This window comes from Hypanus sabinus, chromosome 15 (assembly GCF_030144855.1).
Source record: "Hypanus sabinus isolate sHypSab1 chromosome 15, sHypSab1.hap1, whole genome shotgun sequence".
Lineage (NCBI taxonomy): Eukaryota > Metazoa > Chordata > Chondrichthyes > Myliobatiformes > Dasyatidae > Hypanus > Hypanus sabinus.
The window spans coordinates 18,582,063-18,603,602 of record NC_082720.1 but is presented as its reverse complement, the minus strand read 5'-3'; the positions used below and the strand labels follow the sequence as shown (position 1 = coordinate 18,603,602).

The following is a 21,540-nucleotide window of genomic DNA, read 5'->3' as shown; positions in this document are numbered from 1 at the left end:
GTTGGTCGACTCTTGTATGAGTAACCTCATCTCATGGTTCTTTAGGACTGTCAGGTCTAAGTTCCACATAGTTTTCCTGGATTCTCTACGAGACTTTGTCTCCATGTCAAGACTCACCTGGATACCCATTCCATGCTCGTGACTGTGCTAATGCCTCTCGATCCTGTCTCCATGCCTGTTCCCATGATGGAGTTGGCTTGGTCTACAACCTTCTGCAGCCTTTTTCAATCCTGCAGATTAGATAAGGAACATCCCAGTGAGTAAGACGAGGATCCAGTTGCAGAGTAAGGTACAGAGGCCCAAGTTTCGAAGCTTCTTGATCCATAGTGAGGGCATGATGGTGTTGAATGCAGAGCTGTATCTTTTTAGTCATCCAAAATAAATCTTATTCATAATAAAATAATAATCTATAAGACTAAATCAAGCAGTGCCTTCTCATTCTTACATTCATAGACAGTGCATTAAGAGATGTTCAATTACGTTTCTTAAAACCAATAGTACCATTGCCACTTGTGGCTGTCTGGGCTGGTACACTACTACAATACATGAAGGAGCTTCACATCCAGCTGGTCTGGTTCCTGTCCAGTAGTGGAGGAACCTGACACGGTGGTCCTTCTCCACTGAGCCCTTGCGGTGGCAGCACCAATCTTCACTGCATCCCACAGCACGTGCTCCTGCAACCTGGAATGTGCCAGTGGCAACATTCCCTTTACGGACATCTCAACATGCTGGTAGATCTGGGCAGGTTCTTTCATTGATCTTCCAGCAGCACTTGACATCCGTCCCTGTGTGTGTGTGTCCCTGGGAGAGGCCAGTAGATCAGGCATGGAGCTGTTGTGAAAGAAGTGTAACACAGGACGTGACACAGGGCTTTGCATCTTCCTCCACACTCTCTTTGCAAATCCACGGCCCTCAAAGATACGAATGGTCCTTTTGTCTCTGCTACAGTCCTCTCAGGGACAGCATGTATTGGGAGTGATGTTTGGGGAATAAAGGAAGGATCTGACTGGCACAACACTTTTCACCACCAGCCAAGCAAGATCTTGGTGCCTGTTGATGAGATCTGTCAATGAGACATTTCTGCTGATGGTCTGGACAATCTGCTCAGCGATCCTGCCCGCTCTATCCATTCAGTTCTTCTCCTGTGGTGCCTGCAGGACATTGCATGCAGACTGGTGGTGTTATGAATGTACCACAGCTCTGAGAGGCCAAAGGGTGTGGGGTAGCCCCCTCCTTTGTGAGAATCGCAAGAGCATTATTGGGTTGGGTCAGAGGACCCAGGAAATGAGAGAGAGACATGGCCATTGTCTCCTGGAGACAACGTTTGTGGATTGGGGACTATGCTACGTGCAGGCCCTCGGGCAAAGTGGGCTGGTTGAGAGAGAGATTGCATCACCCCAACCTGATTGACATCTACTACCCTGCGAGTTAAGATAAAAGAGGGGCTGTAGGGACAGCCCCTCAGATGCACCAGAAGAAATGCTAGCGATCCCATAATAGCGGGAAGCCATTTGAAGGGAGCCACGTGCGTTCAGTTCCCTTACCTGGGGGCTGGTGGCTGGTACCACGGAAAATGACTTGGAACTAACAACGGGGAAATCAACTCCCCTGACTCAACGGATTGGACTCATAAAAGACCTGGGCAAGTTTCAACCGTCTCTCTCTTAAACCCAAAGAGCTGCAGCTTGAAAGGACAGTGACTTTTATCTTTCCATTGGACAATACAACATCCCCTAGACAAACGATAGAGCTATTGCTTAATTGATGATTATTATTATACCCACATTTTTAGATTGAGTATTGACAACGTATATTATCTGAATGTCTGTATTAATCTTATTTTGTGCCCCGTTATTTATAAGACTTTTAAAAATAGTACCATCAGCCTTCTCCTGTGGTGCCTGCAGGACATTGCATGCAGACTGATGGACTTGTAGCCAAAGGTGTTGGTCTGGAAGAACTTTTACAGGAAGGACAAGTAATGTGGCAATGTTCAGCTGGCTGGAGCTTTGTGAGCAACAAGGCCAGACCCATCTGTTGTGTATTGAATATCTAAGTAACATTTGAGTAACCTTGTGTATATATCCAGGAGCAGATAGAGAGACAGATTATTACACAAATGTGTAATAATAACATGGTTGTTGTGGTGGGAGATTTCAGTTTCCCAAATATTGATTGGCATCTCCCTAGAGTGAGGGGTTTAGATGGGGTGGAGTTTGTTAGGTGTGTTCAGGAAGGTTTCTTGACACAATATGTAGATAAACCTACAAGAAGAGAGGCTGTACTTGATCTGGTATTGGGAAACGAACCCGGTCAGGTGTCAGACCTCTCAGTGGGAGAGCATTTTGGAGATAGTGATCACAATTCTATCTCCTTCACCATAGCATTGGAGAGGGATAGGAACAGACAAGTTAGGGAAACATTTAATTGGAGTAAGTGGAAATATGAGGCTATCAGGCAGGAACTTGGAAGCATAAATTGGAAACAGATGTTCTCAGGAAAACGTATGGAAGATATGTGGCAAATGTTCAGGGGATATTTGTGTGGAGTTCTGCATAGGTACGTTGGCATGCAAAAGTTTGGGCACCCCGGTTGAAATTTCTGTTACTGTGAATAGTTAAGTGAGTAGAAGATGAACTGATTTCCAAAAGTCATAAAGTTAAAGCTGAAACATTATTTTCAATGTTTTAAGCAAGATTTGTGTATTTTTTTTCTGTACAATTTTAGAGTGAAAAAAAGGAAAGGAGCATCATGCAAACGTTTGGTCATTCCAAGAGATCTGAGCTCTCATAACTCTTACTAAGGTATCAGACCTTAATTAGCTTGTTAGGGCTATGGCTTGTTCACAGTCATTGTTAGGAAAGGCCAGGTGATGCAAATTCAAAGCTTTATAAATACCCTGACTCCTCAAACCTTGTCCCAACAATCAGCAGCCATGGGCTCCTCTAAACAGCTGCCTAGCACTCTGAAAATTAAAATAAATGATGCCCACAAAGCAGAAGAAGGCTATAAGAAGATAGCAAAGTGTTTTCAGGTAGCTGTTTCCTCAGTTCGTAATGTAATTAAGAAATGGCAGCTAACAGGAATGGTGGAGGTCAAGTTGAGATCTGGAAGACCAAGAAAGCTTTCTGAGAGAACTGCTCGTAGGATTGCTAGAAAGGCAAATCAAAACCCCCATTTGACTGCGAAAGACCTTCAGGAAGATTTAGCAGACTCTGGAATGGTGGTGCACTGTTCTATTGTGCAGCGACACCTGCACAAGTATGACCTTCATGGATGAGTCATCAGAAGAAATCCTCTCCTGCATCCTCATCACAAAATTCAGCATCAGAAGTTTGCAAAGGAACATCTAAACAAGCCTGATGCAATTTGGAAACAAGTCCTGTGGACTGATGAAGTTAAAATAGAACTTATTGGCTGCAATGAGCAAAGGTATGTTTGGAGAAAAAGGGGTGCAGAATTTCATGAAAAGAACACCTCTCCAACTGTTAAGCACAGGGGTGGATTGATCATGCTTTGGGCTTGTGTTGCAGCCAGTGGCACAGGGAATATTTCACTGGTAGAGGGAAGAATGAATTCAATTAAATACCAGCAAATCCTGGAAGCAAACATCACACCATCTGTGAAAAAGCTAAAGATGAAAAAAGGATGGCTTCTACAACAGGATAACGATCCTAAACACACCTCAAAATCCACAATGGGCTACCTCAAGAGGCGCAAGCTGAAGGTTTTGCCATGGCCCTCACAGTCCCCTGACCTAAACATCATCAAAAATCTGTGGATAGACCTCAAAAGAGCAGTGCATGCAAGATGGCCCAAGAATCTCACCGAACTAGAAGCCTTTTGCAAGGCAGAATGGGCAAAAATCCCCCAAACAAGAGCTGAAAGACTCTTAGCTGGCTACAGAAAGCGTTTCCAAGCTGTGATATTTGCCAAAGGGGGTGTTACTAAGTCCTGACCATGCAGGGTGCCCAAACTTTTTCTTCGGGCCCTTTTCCCTTTTTGTTATTTTGAAAATGTAAAAGATGGAAATAAAAAAGTAATCTTACTTAAAATATTAAAGAAATGTGTCATTTTTAACTTTATGCCTCTTGGAATTTAGGTCATCTTTTACTCACTTAGCTATTCACAGTAACAGAAATTTTGACCCGGGGTGCCCAAACTTTTAAAATTCCATTTCCCATTCCCATTCCAACAAAAAGGAATTGTGACTAAAAATTGCAGCCCAGCACATGCGGAGGCAGCCAAGTTAAAAAAAAAGTCAGAAAATGGGTGAATTCACGGGTTCAAAAAAAGTGTGTATCTGGTAATTATAATAATTAAAAAAGAGCAGAAATGGCTGTCTATATTGGAAAGATTGGTGCATTTGATTCCACAAGAGATAACTGGCTAATGTATACTGAGCTAATTTAAAAGTATTTTGAAGTAGTGGTGCTGTGGATAATGAAGTAGGTTTTCAAAGATTGCAGAGAGATTTAGGCCAGTTAGAAGAGTGGGCTGAAAGATGGTAGATGGAGTTTAATGCTGATAAGTGTGAGGTGCTACATTTTGGTAGGACTAATCAAAATAGGACATACATGGTAAATGGTAGGGCATTGAGAAATGCAGTAGAACAGAGTGATCTAGGAATAATGGTGTATAGTTCCCTGAAGGTGGAATCTCATGTGGATAGGGTAGTGAAGAAAGCTTTTGGTATGCTGGCCTTTATAAATCAGAGCATTGAGTATAGGAGTTGGGATGTAATGTTAAAATTGTACAAGGCATCGGTGAGGCCAAATTTGGAGTATTGTGTACAGTTCTGGTCACTAAATTATAGGAAAGATGTCAACAAAGTAGAGAGAGTACAGAGGAGATTTACTAGAATGTTACCTGGGTTTCAGCAGCTAAGTTACAGAGAAAGGTTGAACAAGTTAGGTCTTTATTCTTTGGAGCATAGAAGGTTGAGGGGGGACTTGATAAAGGTGTTTAAAATTATGAGAGGGATTGATAGAGTTGATGTGGATAGACTTTTTCCATTGAGAGTAGGGGAGATTCAAACAAGAGGACATGAGTTGAGAGTTAAGGGGCAAAAGTTTAGGGGTAACACGAGGGGGAACTTCTTTACTCAGAGAGTGGTAGCTGTCTGGAATGAACTTCCCGTAGAAGTGATAGAGGCAGGTTCGATTTTGTCATTTGAAAAAAAAATTGGATAGGTATATGGACAGGAAAGGAATGGAGAGTTATGGGCTGAGTGCAGGTAGGTGGGACGAGGTGAGAGTAAGCGTTCAGCATGGACTAGAAGGGCCAAAATGTCCTGTTTCCGTGCTGTAATTGTTGTATGGTTATATGGTTATATAAGTAAATGAAATAGCCAATGAGAAATGAATACCAATTTTGCTTAGTGCATCGGGTTTAAAGGCATATAACTTGTTTTGAAGTTTGACTGCTCCAATCAAACCAGCAGAAATAAACTTCACTGATATTTTCAAAGTAATACAGGAACATTTAGAACAGAAGCCATTTTTGATTGTAGAACGCTTTATGTTTCATATGTGTATTCAAAAAGAAGGGGAGTCCACTTCAACATATGTGGCTGATTTGAAGAGATTGTTGGGCATTGTTATTTGGTAATTAGCTTAATAATGCACAAAGAGATCATTTAGTTTGTGGAATATTACAGGAAAGCAATAAAAAATGACTCCTAGCTGAAGAACAACTTACCTTTAAAAGTGCTGTTAAATTGCTGTTTCAATGGAAACTGCAGATACACAATGAAGTTGCAGTCAGGAATGAAAATGAGAGTGAACACAATTGCAAAGTCTAAACAGAAACAAGAGAAATTCTGCAGATGCTGGAAATCCAAGCAACACACACAAAGTGCTGGAGGAACTCAACAGGCCAGGCAGCATCTATGGAAATGAGAATAGTTGACGTTTCGGGCTGAGACCATTCATAAGGACTGGAGAAAGAAAACTGAGGAGTCATAGTAAGAAGGTTGTGGGAGGGGAGGAAGAAACACAAGATGATATGTGAAACCGGGAGGGGGGTATTGGTGAGGTTAAGAGCTGGGAAGTCGATTGGTGAGAGAGATACAGGGCTGGAGAATGGGAAATCTGATAGGAGAGGACAGTCTGTGGAAGAAAGGGAAGGGGAGGAGCACTAGAGGGAGGTGATGGGCAGGTAAAAAGTTAAGGTGAGAGAGAGAAATGGGAATGGGGAATGGTGAACAAGTGGGGGGGGGAGGGTAATTACCAGAAGTTTGAGAAATCGATGTTCATGTCATCAGGTTAGAGGCCACCTAGATGGAATATAAGCTTTTGCTCCTGCACCCTGAGTGTGGCCTCATTGCAACAGTAGAGGAGGCCGTAGGCCGACATGTTGGAATGGGAATGGGAAATGGAATTAAAATGGGTGGGCACTGGGAGATCCTGTTTTTTTCTGGTGTATTTGGCATAGGTGCTCAGTGAAGCCGTCTCCCAATCTATGTCGGGTCTCACCGATGTACAGGAGGCCACACTGGCTGCACCAGAGACAGTAGATGACCTCAAAAAAACTCAGAGGTGAAGTGTCACCTCACCTGCAAGGACTGTTTGGGGCCCTGACTTGTAATGATTGAGGTGGTCTAGGAGCAGGTGTGGCATTTGTTCTGCTTGCAAGGGTAAGTGCCAGGAGGGAGTCAGTGGGGAGGGATGAATGGACAAAGAGTAGGATGCATACAAAGCGTATGTCAGACAGACAAAAATAAATATACTGCAGAGAGAAGAGAAAAAGCTAAAGCAATCAAGTTGTAGTTTTAAAAAGAGCACTAATCTGCATGCTGTTGATGAAAAATCTGTAAATGATAAGAGTGACACAGGACAGTCTTGAGATTTATAATATAAAAATAGACCAGCAATAGGACTTACACCAGAAGTGAACAGCAAATTTATTAAAATGGAATCGTATAGTTGTTCGGCTGTTTCAGTCATTCCACAAAATGAGTTTGAATGACAGTTCAAAGATTACAAACTGAAGACTGCAGATATCCAAATAAGAATTTATACTGGAGAAAAGATAACTCCTGGGGGAGTGACATTTGTGACCGTGAAATACGACAACCAACAAGCCACACTGGGCTTCTATGTTGTAAGAACAGGAGGACACCACCAGTGGTGGCTGAGTTGACTCCAGATTGATTGGAGATTCATCCACCATTTGCATGCCACATCTCCTACAGTAAAGTTTACAGAAATTGAACTAAGAAAGGTATTAAGTGATGCTACAGCTGTATCTGTGTCAAACAGCATGAACCATTGCCCGACAGAGAACAAACAGACATTGGTGCCGACTTCTGTGCCTCTGAGTGGAAATCAAATTGGATCAAGGAAGAGCCATGCTGCTCAGGGGGACCATGAAAGTGACGAAATCAGTGGTCTGACTACAACAGTTTTCATAGGCAACATATTTGAAAAAAATTCCAATGTGTTAATCAGCCTGTTACTTGTGAAATGCGACCATAGATTGGAAAATTATCTTGGAAGGTTCAGAGGCAAAGCAGGCCCTTCACTCCGCAATCCCTCCCTCACCTCTCCCCCTTGCCTGCTGAAGGGGAAGTCTGTAATTTGTTATTGCCTAGTGTTATGAATGTGCCACAACTCTGAGGGGCCGAAGGGTACAAAGTAGCCCCATCCTTTTTGAGAACCGCAAGATCGCTATTAATTCAGGTCTGGGACCCAGGAAATGAGAGAGAGAGATGTCCAGAATACACAGCGAAATCGAACCATTGATAATGGCCATTGTCTCTTGCAGACAGAATTGTGTATTGAGTACTGTACTATTCATTGAAGCCCTCGGGGGTGACCTGAGTGGGCTGGTTGAGGGATTGCATCATCCCAACCTGATTGACATCTGAGACCCCGTGAGTAAGGATAAAAGAGGATCTGGGGAACAACCCCTTAAGATGCACCAGGAGAAACGTATGAGACTGGTGGGGACTTGTGTGTGTGTCCATCCTTGCCCGGATGACAAGTCCTCCACGGAACGGTCTCGCTAAAGGACGAATATGGATCAAGAGCGGATAAAGGAAAGCCGGCAAGTTTCTATTCTCAAAACCTCTCTCTCTCTCTCCAACAATTGAAAACCCAGCGGTTCCCAAAGGCTGAAGCCTGTATGAACTGAGTGACTTTTATATTTCCATCGGACAATACATTATCCCCTAGACAACGATAGAGCTATTTCTTATTGATTATTATTATACCCGTACTCTTAGAGTTAGTATTGACGACGTATAGTATCTGTATGTTTGCATTGATATTATTTTTGTGTACTTTTACCAATAAATACTGTTAAAAATAGTACCATCAGACTTCAACGGACCTCTCTATCTTTGCTGGTAAGTGACCCAGTTACGGGGTTCGTAACACTAGATTACATCCTCTGAGGACCTGTTTTGGCAGTATCACACTATATGATCAGTTGTCATCTGCTTACAACTTAGCATGCTTTGATTTTTAAATGTAGGATGTTTACTTTGTATTGATTTTTGATTTTGTATTGCAGTCACTTAGGTACATTGATGCAGAGGCAGCAGTGTGGAACAATAGGTTAATGTGGAATTAAGTTTGTCAGTGTGTGTCGTAGTCAGAGGAGGTGATCATGGACTGTCTGCCAGAAAGGAGCTCTCCGAACCTTTCCATCTTTCTCTTTTCACTCTTGCTCCAGACCTTCATCCTCCTGCCCTACTGCTACTTGTTGTGCAGCTCTTGGCAAGAACCAAGGCCTCCTGTTCCGAGATTGTACAGCATGTAGCAGACCATAAGAAATCTTCCACTAGAACCTGCGGAGTGTTAAAAGGTTATTCTAGAAAGATACGGGCAATGGCATCACTTCCTCATCACACTAACGGTTTTCTCTTTCACACTTCGCACAAAGGCACAGTTTTCACATTCAGCACATGCACAAGGGGTATTACACTCGTGAGCAATCTTCTTGTTGGAAAGCCCTAGCTGCCCAGGAGCCTCCCTTGGTTTTGTGACATTGTGACAGGATGCAGCAGAATTAAGGTATTGTGTGAAGTCCAGGAAACCGGGCATGGACTTGCTGTGTACGTTCACAGCTGATATGATTCAGGAATAGAATCCCTGCCAAGAAGCATCTAACAGATGGAGATTTGTGGCCATCAATCAAGGCAATTTGGACTTCGCTTTAGTGTGAAATTTCACTTGTTTCTGGATTGAGGTAGGTTTCAACAAGGATATTCTTATTTAAACCTGAGCATCTAACACAGTTCCTTGCTGACCTGGTCATTAAGCATTCTGCGTCTGGGCAGAATTGAATTGAATTGGCTTTATTACTTACATCCTTCATATAAGTGAGGAGCAAAAATCTTTACGTCTCTGTATAAATGTATAAATCTTTATAAATCTGTATAAATCTTTGTCTCTGTATAAATGTGCAATGTGCAATTTATAATAAATAGTATGTACAACAATACAGTCAATATAAGTTAGAAATACAGTTGTGTCTGCATGAATTAAGCAGTCTGATGGCCCGGTGGAAGAAGCTGTCCCGGAACCTTGGTCCTGGATTTTATGTTGTGGTGCCATTTCCCGGATGGTAGCAGCTGGAGCAGTTTGTGGTTGGGGTGACTCGGGTCCCCAGTGATCCTTCAGGCCCTGATTACACACCTGTCTTTGTAAATGTCCTGAATAGTGGGAAGTTCTCATCTACAGATGCGCTGGGCTGTCCGCACCACTCTCTGCAGAGTCCTGTGATTGAGGGAGGTACAGTTCCCATACCAGGCAGTGATGCAGCCAGTCAGGATGCTCTCAATTGTGCCCCTGTAGAAAGTTCTTAGGATTTGGGGTCCCATACCAAACTTCCTCAACTGCCTGAGGTGAAAGAGGCCCTGTTGTGCCTTTTCACCACACATGTACAGACCATGTGAGATCCTCGGTGATGTTTATGCTGAGGAACTTAAAGCTGTTCGCCCTCTCAACCCCAGATCCATTGATAACAATTGGGGTTAGCCTGTCTCCATTCCTCCTGAAGTCCACAACGGGCTCCTTTGTTCTTGCGACATCGAGGGAGAGGTTGTTTCCTTGACACCACTGTGTCAGGGTGATGACTTCCTCTCTGTAGGCTGCCTCATTATTATTTGAGATTAGGCCATGTGGTGAACTACATATACCTGTCTGGACACGACCCCCCCCCCCCACCCCGCTGACTGCTCCTGTGGCTCCTCCCACGGACCCCGGTATAAAGGCGATTGGAGGCACAGCCCCGGCCTCAGTCTCCAGGATGTTGTGCGATGGTCACTTGCTGCTTGTGCTTTCTTCCAGCCAATAAAAGCCTACCTTAACTCACGGCTCAGAGTTATTGATGGTGTATCAGGCCAATCAGTTAGTGTCGTCAGCAAATTTAATTAGCAGATTGGAGTTGTGGGTGGTGACACAGTCATGGGTATACAGAGAGTAAAGGAGGGGTCTTGTTAAGAACTGTTCTTTCCTCCCTGCAACTGCCAGAAGCATACCCTTCTCTCCTCATTCTTCAGCCCCGGTGTTTTCTCCATCGACTGGTAGATCTGTGGATGGGAAGGCAATGGTTTGCACAGAAATCTTCAGTTGAGACAGGCTTTAAGAAATTAAAAAACAGCTCTAGAAACGATTAACAAACAAGAGAAAATCTGCAGCTGTTGGAAATGCTGAGTCCATATGAAGGGTCTCAGCTTAAACACCGACTGTTTCCTCTTTTCCACCGGTGCTGCCTGACGGGCTGAGTTCCTCCAGGGTTTTGTGTGTGTTGCTATAAAATCATTAAACTCAGAGCAATGAGAGGCCAAAGCCCCTTTATAGTGCTGTTGGAGAACAGATGTGTTTCTATTACAAAGACAAGCTGATCCTAAGGAACATGCTCAGAAAATGTTTGTTCATCCTTTAGTTCTCTGGTGTACTTGTGTACTCGGGCTTGTCCTCTCAAAGTAAGATTTCAAATTCTTATTCTCCGTGTCAATCCCTTAATGGCCTTGCTCCTCTTAGTCTTTGTATCTTCCACCCTGTCTGAACATCTCCCTCGCCTCCCCTCCGCCTCGTGGCCATTATAACACCAGGAACAGACATCCCTTTCCTTTCCAGATCAACCCTCCTGGTTCTCTGTTTTGCCCAAAGTTTCTCCTTTTAAATTCAAGGGTTTAGCGACCCATCCGATAGATATCAGTTAATGACTGGAACTTCTCAGCGATGCCATTTTCATGCCTGCCATTACATACACCGGCGTTGTATTAATTCCATGGTTTGTGAACTCCCGAGCTGCCATAATAAAATTCGAAGCCACTGCCACAAATCTCTGGCATTGAGAGGGGGGAAATGCAGGACCATGCAAAGCGATCTAGAGAATAGGATAGATTGCACAGAGAGTCACATCGGCGAGACAGTTGTTATCACCCAGTAATTCCAAAGGGAAACGCCGCGTGAAATCCGATTTTTGATACTGAAAGGCGGCGAGTTTACTGCAAACATCCAACCTCATAAGTTTCTATGGACAAAATGCATATTTCTGGTTGTGACCAAAGATCCCAGCCAAAAAAAAAACATCCTTTCTAGGGATACTGCAGCATCTATTGGGGGAAAAAATACAGTCGACGTTTCGGCCCGAAACTTCGACTGTACTTTTTCCACAGATGTTGCCTGGCCTGCTGAGTTTCTGCAGTATTTTGTGTGTGATGATCGGGTTTCCAGCATCTACAGATGTTCTCGTTTCTACGGGTACTAAGAGATTCCGGCATTTTATAGTTGTATTTCAGATTTGCAGTATCTGCAGTTTTTTTTTTAAAAAAGTTCATTATTCTGCGTTTCATTATACTTCGAACGAAGAACATAGAAAACCCACAGCACAACACAGGCCCTTCGGCCCACAATGCTGTGCTGAACATGTACTTTAGAAATTACCTAGGTTCACCCATAGCCCTCTGTTTTTCACATTGCGGATTTATTGAGTGCCGTTCTTCTGGGGCAGACAGAAATGTACATCCTGTCCTATGTAAATATGGTTATATTTTTAGTGAACGTTGGTGACTTGTGCAAGGGTTGGGAATAAAATTTATTTATCACATACATGGGTCACCTGAACCAGAAAGGGACACACACTGTGCGCTGGGAGTATTCACTCGTCTCCGTCCCTGGTGTAAGCGCCTCCACCTTCTGCTTCCGAACGTATTGCAGCCCGACGCCAACCATCCTGGTTTGTGGCTGTATCGGATGACCATAGGAAAAGCCCATCAAAATGACCTTCAGAAAAGACCATTGAATTGAAATTGGATGACGCTCTTCCAAAGGACGTGACGGAAGCAACCGTTCCGACCGGGGAATTAGCTCAAATGGTAGAGCGCTCGCTTAGCATGCGAGAGGTAGCGGGATCGATGCCCGCATTCTCCAATGTTTTCTTCCACGACTGTTTTCTTTTGCTATCGAAATATCACAAAAGGTGCTGTAGACAACTTATTTCCCCCCAACAATGTTCTTATACTATCGAAATAACGTAAAAAATGCCGCTTTTTAACTGAAACATATTTACACATGATTTTTTTCTGGATATTAAATAGATTGCTTGTTTATTGTTTATTTTATCTATGTGCAGTTTAAGGACTCACCTGATGCTTCAGATCTTTTTGCAGCATTTTGGTTGGTGGAAAAATACATAAGCAGTGTGTTTTTAAAATAGTAGTGGGAAAGGAGATTGTAAAGGTTTAGAGGAAACCTGTTGCTTGGTTTATGTAAGACAAAGATGTACAGTTTTTTGGATATTAAAAGAATCAAATGATTTGGGATGAGTGCAGGAATAGAAGCATTGCATCAGTGCAGACATGAGAAGCCTACTGTTTCTAATTTTGAAGTCCTTGTGATTATATTTATTGCAGACAAGAGAAAATCTGCAGATGCTGGAAGAGCTGATAGTTGACTTCAGGAAGGGTAAGACGAAGCAACACTTACCAATCCTCATACAGGGATCAGAAGTGGAGAGAGTGAGCAGCTTCAAGTTCCTGGGTGTCAAGATCTGAGGACCTAACTAGGTATAAAGAAGGCAAGTCAGTGACTATATTTCATTAGGAGTTTGAAGAGATTTGGTATGTCAACCAAAAACCTCTATAGATGTACTGTGGAGAGCATTCTGACAGGCTGCATCACTGTCTGGTATGGGGAGGGGGTGGGCTACTGCACAGGACCAAAAGAAGCTAAGGAGGGTTGTAAATCTAGTCAGCTTCATCTTGGGTACCAGCCTACAAAGTACACAGGACATCTTGTACCTCTTCTACATCTTGTACCTAGTTGGTACAAAGTACAAAGTACCAACTAGGGAGGATGCAATATTAGATCTCCTATTAGGAAATGAGTTAGGGCAGGTGATGGAAGTGTGTGTAGGGGAACACTTTGGTTCCAGTGATCATAACGTCATTAGTTTCAACTTGATCATGGATAAAGATAGATCTGGTCCTGGAGTTGAGGTTCTAAACTGGAAAAAGGCCAAATTTGAAGAAATGAGAAAGGATGTAAAAAGCGTGGAGTGGGACGGGTTGTTCTCTGGCAAGGATGTGATCGGTAAGTGGGAGGCCTACAAAGGAGAAATTTTGAGAGTGCAGAGTTTATACGTTCCTGTCAGGATTAAAGGCAAAACGAATAAGAATAAGGAACCTTGGTTCTCGAGGGATATTGGAACTCTGATAAAGAAGAAGAGAGAGATGTATAATATATATAGGCAATAGGGAGGAAATAAGAAGTTTGAGGAGTATAAAAAGAATAAGAAAATACTTAAGAAAGAAATCATGAGTGCTAAAAGGAGACATGAGGTTGCTTTGACAGTCAAGGTGAAGGATAATCCTAAGAGCTTCTACAGGTATGTTAAGAGCAAAAGGATAGTAAGGGATAAAATTGGTCCTCTTGAAGATCAGAGTGGTCGGCTATGTATGGAACGAAAAGAAATGGGAGAGATATTAAATGAGTTTTTTGCATCTGTATTTACTAAGGAAACTGGAATGGAGTCCATGGAAACAAGGCAAACAAGTAGGGAGATCATGGAACTTATACAGATTAAAGAGGAGGAAGTGCTTGCTGTCTTGAGGCAAATCAGAGTAGATAAATCCCCAGGACCTGACAGGGTATTCCCTCGGATCTTGAGGGAGACTAGTGTTGAAATTGCAGGGGTCCTGGCAGAAATATTTAAAATGTCGGTATCCACGGGTAAGGGGCCAGAGGATTGGAGGATAGCTCATGTTGTTCTGTTGTTTAAAAAAGGCTCAAAAAGTAATCCGGGAAATTATAGATAGGCCAGTAAGTTTGACATCGGTAGTGGGTAAATTATTGGAAGGAATACTGAGAGATAGGATCTACAAGTATTTGGATAGACAGGGACTTGTTAGAGACAGTCAGCATGGCTTTGTGCGTGGTAGGTCATGTTTAACCAATTTATTAGAGTCTTTCGAGGAAGTTACCAGGAAAGTGGATGAAGGAAAGGCAGTGGATGTTGTCAACATGGACTTTAGTAAGGCATTTGGCAAAGATCCGCATGGGAGGTTAGTTAGGAAGATTCAGTCACTCTGTATACATGGAGAGGTAGTAAATTAGATTAGACATTGTCTCAATGGAAGAAGCCAGAGAGTGGTAGTGGAGGATTGCTACTCTGAATGGAGGTCTGTGTCTAGTGGTGTGCCACAGGGATCAGTGTTGGGTCCATTGTTATTTGTCATCTATATCAATGATCTGGATGATAATGTGGCAAATTGGATCAGCAAATTTGCTGATGATACAAATATTGGAGGTGTCGTGGACAGTGAGGAAGGTTTTCAAAGCTTGCAGAGGGATTTGGACCAGTTGGAGGAATGGGCAGAAAAATGGCAGATGGTGTTTAATGCCGACAAGTGTGAGGTATTGCACTTTGGAAGGTCAAACCAAGGTAGAACATACAAGGTAAATGGTAGGACATTGAGGAGTGCAGTAGAACAGAGTGAACTGGGAGTACAGATACGTAATTCCCTAAAAGTGGTGTCACAAGTAGATAGGGTTGTAAAGAGAGCTTTTGGTACATTGGCCTTTATAAATCAAAGTATTAAGTATAAGAGTTGGAATGGAATGGTGAGGTTGTATAAGAGACCGAATTTGGGGTATTGTGTGCAGTTTTGGTCACCTAATTACAGGAAGGATATTAATAAGGTTGAAAGAGTGCAGAGAAGGTTTACAAGGATGTTGCCGGAACTTGAGAAACTGAGTTACAGTGAAAGGTTGAATAGGTTAGGACTTTATTCCCTGGAGCGTAGGAGAATGAGGGGTGATTTGATAGAGGTGTATAAAATTATGATGGGTATAGATAGAGTGAATGCAAGCAGGCTTTTTCCACTGAGGTCAGGGGAGAAAAAAACCAGAGGTCATGGGTTAAGGGTGAAGGGGGGAAAGTTTAAAGGGAACATTAGGGAGGGCTTCTTCATGCAGAGAGTAGTGAGAGTGTGGAATGAGCTGCCAGATGAAGTGGTGAATCCAGGCTCACTTTTGACATTTAAGAAAAACTTGGACAGGTATATGGATGAGAGGGGTTTGGAGGGAAATGGCCCAGGTGCAGGTCAGTGGGACTAGTGTGGTGAACTACATATACCTGTCTGGACAACCCCCACCCCACCGCTGACTGCTCCTGTGGCTCCTCCCACGGACCCCAGTATAAAGGCGATTTGGGACTCCGCCCCAGTCTCAGTCTCCAGGATGCAGGGTGGTGGTCAATTGCTGCTTGTTCTTTCCTCCAGCCAATAAAAGCCTATATCTCGCCTCACGTCTCGGAGAGTTATTGATGGTGATTCAACTAGGCAGAAAAATGGTTTGGCATAGCCAAGAAGGGCCAAAAGGCCTGTTTCTGTGCTGTAATGTTCTATGGTTCTTCAGGGGGCAGTGTTTCAGAATGGCAGTGTCCGTTATTAAAGACCTCCAGCACCTAGGGCATGCCCTTTTCTCACTGTTTCCATCAGGTAGGAGGTATAGAAGCCTGAAGGCACACACTCAGCGATTCAGGAATAGCTTCTTACCCTCTGCCATCTGATTCCTAATTGGGCATTGAACCTGTGAACACTACCTCACTTTAAAAATATATATTATTTGTTTTTGCATGATTTTTAATCAATTCAATATATTGTACTGCAATTTATTTATTTTTCTTCTATATTATGTGTTGCATTGAACCGTTGATGTTAACAAATTTCACAACACATGCCGGTGATAATAAACCTGATTCTGATTCTGAAACTGAGCAACGCACACAAAATGCTGGAGGAACTCAGCAGGCCAGGCAGCATCTATGGAAAAGAGTACACTCAATGTTTTGGGCCGAGACCCTTTGGCAGGGTTTTATTTTATTGAGTACTTTTCTTCAGAAATTTATAGAATTTGTTGGGATAAGGTTTGATGAACGTATATATTTCACCATCTGTAGTTACTATTCTGGCCTTTCAGTGACACAGACAGTGCATATTCATGATTGATCTATTTAAGTCAAGTATGGGCAGATGAGAAACCAGAAAACAAAAAAAAAGCTGATCAAAACTTCCGAACAGATGTTGTCTTCAAAAATTTGACACCTCATAAACATCCTGAAACGATGCGATTTGTGAAAACAAATGGTTTTGTGTTGTTCTAATTGCTCTGACTTGAAACAATGGAAACACAAGATGCTGCAGGTGTTGGGATCTGAAACAATACACAGAGAGCCTGAGGAACAGTCTGAGATGTTCATTTCGTGCCACAGATGCTGCCACTGAGTTCCTAGAGCTTTCTGTCTGCGTCTCAAAGCAATGTAAGAATGCACAGAGACATTAACCCTTCCTGTCTTCTCAGGGCTACCTGCCCAACTGAATATCTCTAGAATTTCCTGTTTCAATTTGAAGTGATCATCCATTAGTTGTTCTCAGCTACAGAAAAGCCCAAAGAGTTAAAAGCTCAAGAATCGGAATCCAGTTTATTATCAATGACATGTCATGAAATTCGTTGTTTTGTGGTAGCAGTACAGAGCAGGATTTAAAAAATTCCTATAAGTTACAATAAAAAAAGTGCAAAAGTGGAATAGTGAAGTAGTTTTCATGGATCATTCAGATATGTAATGGCTGAGGGAACGAAGCTGTTCCTAAAACATTGAGTGTGGATTTTCAGGCTTCCCCAATGGTAGTAATGAGAAGAAGGCCGTGTCCCAGATGGTGGTGGTTCTGAATGATGGATGCCGACACCTGTTGAACGTGTTCTGATGGTGGCTGTAACTGTGATGGAGCTGGTTGTGTCTATAGCCCTCTTGAGCCAGTGCATTTCATCTCCATTCTAAGTGATGAAGCAACCAGTCAGAGACCAGTCACTGTACATCTGCAGAAATTTGCTGTTCAGTGACATACCAACTCTTCTGAAAGTCCTATTGAAGTAGAACCTCTGGTGTGCCATCTTGGTGATTGCATCGGTTTGTTGGGCTCCGGATGGATCCTCTGAGATGTTGACACCCAGAAACATGAACCTGCTCATCCCTTGCACTGCTGACCCCTCACCGAGGACTGGTGTGTGTTCTACACTTCCCATTCCTGAAGTTCACAATCAATTCTTTGGTCTTGCTGACAATGAGTTGTTGTGACACCACTCACTAATTGACCTAACTCACTCGTCATCATTTGAGATTCTGCCAACAATGGTGACATAAGAGAGGAATTCATAGAGAGCACTTAAGCTGTGCCCAGCCACAGAAATGAGTGGAGAGTTAGAAGAACAGTGGGTTAAGCACACATCCTTTAGGTGTGCCTGTGTTGATTGTCAGTGAAGAGGTGTTGTTACTGAACAAAAGGGTCTAACAATTTAAGGCAAAAGTATTTATTTTTGGAATAGAGTCTGTCATGAGCACAAATCTCTGAAGAATCTTTTTGTCTTTGTTTCAAAAGTATGTTATTCTTGTTCATTCTAAACTGTTTTAAAATTCCGAGTCAATAGATTTTAATTACTAATAATGAGAAAACACCCACAATTTCTCTATTTCCAGACAGGATTGATAAAAAGCCTAACTCAAATCAGTTTAGGATTCTAACGCTCTTTTAATTCTTTATACTGTCATCAAGATAGAAAATGCTAGAAAAACAATGGAGGACACGTACCAGCTGTATGGACGCCATACAAAACAAAGTCTTTCATCATCTATCAGAGAAATACAGCGAGGATAGAAACAGTTAACATACCAGACTGATGATCTTAGTAGGTTAGAAACGATGTAAGTTTTATATTTGGAGATAAGAGGAAAAGGCAGAGAGCTCAAATCTGGTTGTCAGACTGTAGGAAAACTGTGAGTACACTGGAGACTCCCCAGGGTGTTGCCTGGATTGCAGCTAGTCAGATATGAAGAGAGACTGGTTTATAAAAACTAAGAGGGACATGGATAGAGTAAACAACTTTGCTACGGGAGCACTGATTTGAGGTAAGAAGTAGGAGGAGATTCAGAGTCAGTGTTTGAAATTTACAACATACTGAGGGGAGTGAAGGCAACCATACTCAAAGCATTAAAAATATTTAAAAAGTGCATTTGAAAACTAGGGCACAGAAGGCTGCGGGTCCAGTGCAGGAAAAGTTCATTATTATAGATCTGTCACGGACATAGTCTGTTCCAGCTCCGTAACACTCTAAGTTTAACAGCCCGAATGATCCACTTCTGCGAAGCATTTCGGATATTTACAGAGTTAAAACTGCGACATATAAATGCAAATTATTGCTGATTCCAGGTGCCGGGAACCTTTCAAATAAGAGGAGCGACTTCACCCACTTCCGGGCAGTGAGGTCACCGGAAGTGGACGCGATTGGAGGATTTCGGGAGCGGCGCGGTGTTTGAAAAAGGCGAGTCGTTGGACGGACGGACGGACGGTGGAACAGGCCGCATTGCGCCCTCTCTCCTCCCTGAGTGTGCGGGGTATGTTATCCCACCAGGGTGAGCAGGGTTTCGGTGTGTGGGGCTGCGATTGACCGGTCCAGACGCGAGGAGTTGCTGCGCACTATCAATCTCCTTTCAAGATTCAGGTCTATTATCGCCAAACCTGTTGTTCCGCGGCCAGTGCGATGCAAAGCACACCATTACTTTGGTTACAGTGCGAGTGACGAGGACCATTCTGAACCTGGTGAGCTCGGCCGCTCATTGTGCGGGACCCGTTTTCTTGGCGCTCGGGGTTGGGGGCGATCCATCAGGGTCCATGGTAGCCCTCTGGGTGGGACACGTGTTTGCACGCCTTCCCGACAGATCATTCCGTATTAAAGAAAGGAGGGTGGGTCAGAGGAATGCAGGGTGTAGAATTACATAGAAATGGCAGGTAGACGAATGGAGCGCAAGGTTCCTAACGAACTAGATTGACAAGAGTTCATCTTTGTAATGTGAGTTTTATTACAGCAATCCTATTCCCATGTAATCTGTTCTCTTGCTTTGCCATCGGTTCTTCTATCACTCAACTTTTGGAGTAATTTACATCAGTCGATTGTAGTAGTGTCTACTAATGTCTTTAGGTTTGGGGGGGGGGGTTGGGCAGAAAGAAATATTCGGGGCAACCAACATGGTCCTAGGTAGATTGTCCAAACAACATTGGATGTCATGTAACACAGGCAGATCCAGCCCCGCTTTATTACAGGAGTTTTTCAATGTTTTCTTCTGGGATGTAGATTAGGGATGTGTATGTTTACAACATAATTATTTTCCTTTGGTGATCTGCGTCTTTGAATTTTATCTTCTGAAGTGTTTGTTGGCTGTTTCACCTCTGGAAATTCTCTGTTTGTTTGCTTGTTGTGTTTCATCACTGGAGGCTTTCCTACCAGGGCTTGCACAGCAGTTGATATGGAAGCAATTTGACAGAGGCCACCGCAAGGGAGGGAGGAAATAAGCTATAATAGAGCCCACTTAAATGTGCCATTCTGCCTGGAGGGAATGCTTTCATTCAGTGAAAAAATAAGAGGCTGGTGTTGATTTGTTTTGGAATATGTTATGATTTTAATTGAGTGGATGATTGTGCGTGCCTGAAATTAACTGATATGCTTCCTAGCAGTGAGTTGTCTAATATTTTAAAATGACTCTTAAATGGAGCAAGAAAAAAATCATTGTTCATGGCAACCTAATGGAATTTTGGAATCCAAAAGATGCTTTCACAAAAAAGCCTGTACCCGAATTGTTAGCCAGTTTACTAGATAACTCTTCTGTTATGTTTTCACAGCATTTCTTGACTTTAATGAAGTTCAATTTGTATGTGTGATTTTTAAAAAAAATTTCCAAATTCCTGAATCCGCCCTAGTCCATGTATCATGGATGGTTAGGCAATTTTTCTGTGTGGATTTCTAAATGGTGCATAGCTAAAGTTTAGCTTTGGCTTGTATGTGGTTCTGACTATCTGATTTTGTTTGGAGCTTGTCATTTTCATGCTGTTGTGTGAGAAGCGGAATCCAACAGCAACTATTTACATAGTTCTCTATGAACTGATGAGAAGAATTTTGTTTCAACTATTTTATTTAAGTTTACAAAGTAATTAAATGGATTAATTTTATTGGTTTATTCAGGCCCCAAATTTGGCTTCTATTCTCCGAAGTACGGATGGGGGAGAAATGAGGTTTCATTTATTCTTATTTCTTGGAATGGAGGTGTCTGGTAAGCATGAAGAGCCACACAATGATGTGCAGGACTGTGAGTGAAATTGCACCTGCTCGTTGTGCTGGGAGCAGGATTATTCATCCACATCCACTTCTGACACTATCCATTGTAATACAGATGCTAAGGGGAGGCTTAACTGAGATGTTGGGTAGATCTATTCAACTTGGTGGAGAAGTCAGAGCCTGGTCACATAGATGTAAAGTAATGGTCCAAAGATTAGAGATGTTCTGGAAGAAAAATCATCTGGAGGGGTTCTAGTTCTTGAATTAATTTGAATGGTTTGTATGTTTACCTTTTGATTGTGGGATTGGGTAACACTAGCAGGACTAGTGCTGATTGTCCATCCATAATTGCGCTTTGTAGTTAATTGAGCTCGAACATCTGGGATTCATCTGCTGAAGGTGCTGTCATAATGCTCTGGGAGGCGGTTCTAAGATTTAGTCTTGGCAAAAAATGAATGCATTTCCAAGGCAGCTTGGCGTGATGGAACCTGCAAGTGTTTTCATTCATGCCTACAGCCCTTCACCTTGGTGGTAGGCATGTGAGTTTGGGTAATGTTAGAGGTGCCTGCATGGATAACTAGTGCATTTTACAGATTGCGGACATTCCTAGTACAGTGCTCTGACCATGTAAGTAATGAATGTTTCGCATGCCAAACAAGTGGGCTACATTGTTCGGGACAGTGCCGGTTTTTGGAGCTGCATTAATCCAGGCAATGGAGAGCATTCCACCAGGCTCCCGAGATGTGGTTGGTGGGATAAATTGACTTTAATGTGTGATGGAGTGGTAGAATTGCTTGGGGAATGCAGAAGGTTGTGGGTTGCATGATACTGTACTCACCCTCTGATTTGTTTGGCTCATCCTTCTGAGTTTCTGCTCAGTGTAACCTCAAGAAGCAGAGATGTGACCTGCAGGTTT

At 42.8% G+C, this 21,540-nt stretch overlaps 1 protein-coding gene and 1 non-coding gene across 5 annotated transcripts in view; both read left to right on the top strand.

Moving 5' to 3' along the window:
• The first annotated feature begins 12,316 nt into the window (after positions 1–12,316).
• Positions 12,317–12,389, top strand: trnaa-agc (transfer RNA alanine (anticodon AGC)). The gene has a single exon. It is a non-coding gene; the product is annotated as a tRNA-Ala (tRNA).
• Positions 12,390–18,779: 6,390 nt separating this feature from the next.
• kif20a (kinesin family member 20A) overlaps positions 18,780–21,540 on the top strand; it is a 41,479-nt gene continuing 38,718 nt past the window's right edge. For 3 of the 4 annotated variants that reach the window (XM_059990054.1, XM_059990055.1, XM_059990052.1), the window contains exon 1: positions 18,831–19,114. The gene's annotated coding sequence lies outside the window, so the exon portion shown is untranslated. Of the gene's footprint in view, positions 19,115–21,540 lie in introns of all 4 variants that reach the window. The other variant, XM_059990053.1, reaches the window with a different exon arrangement.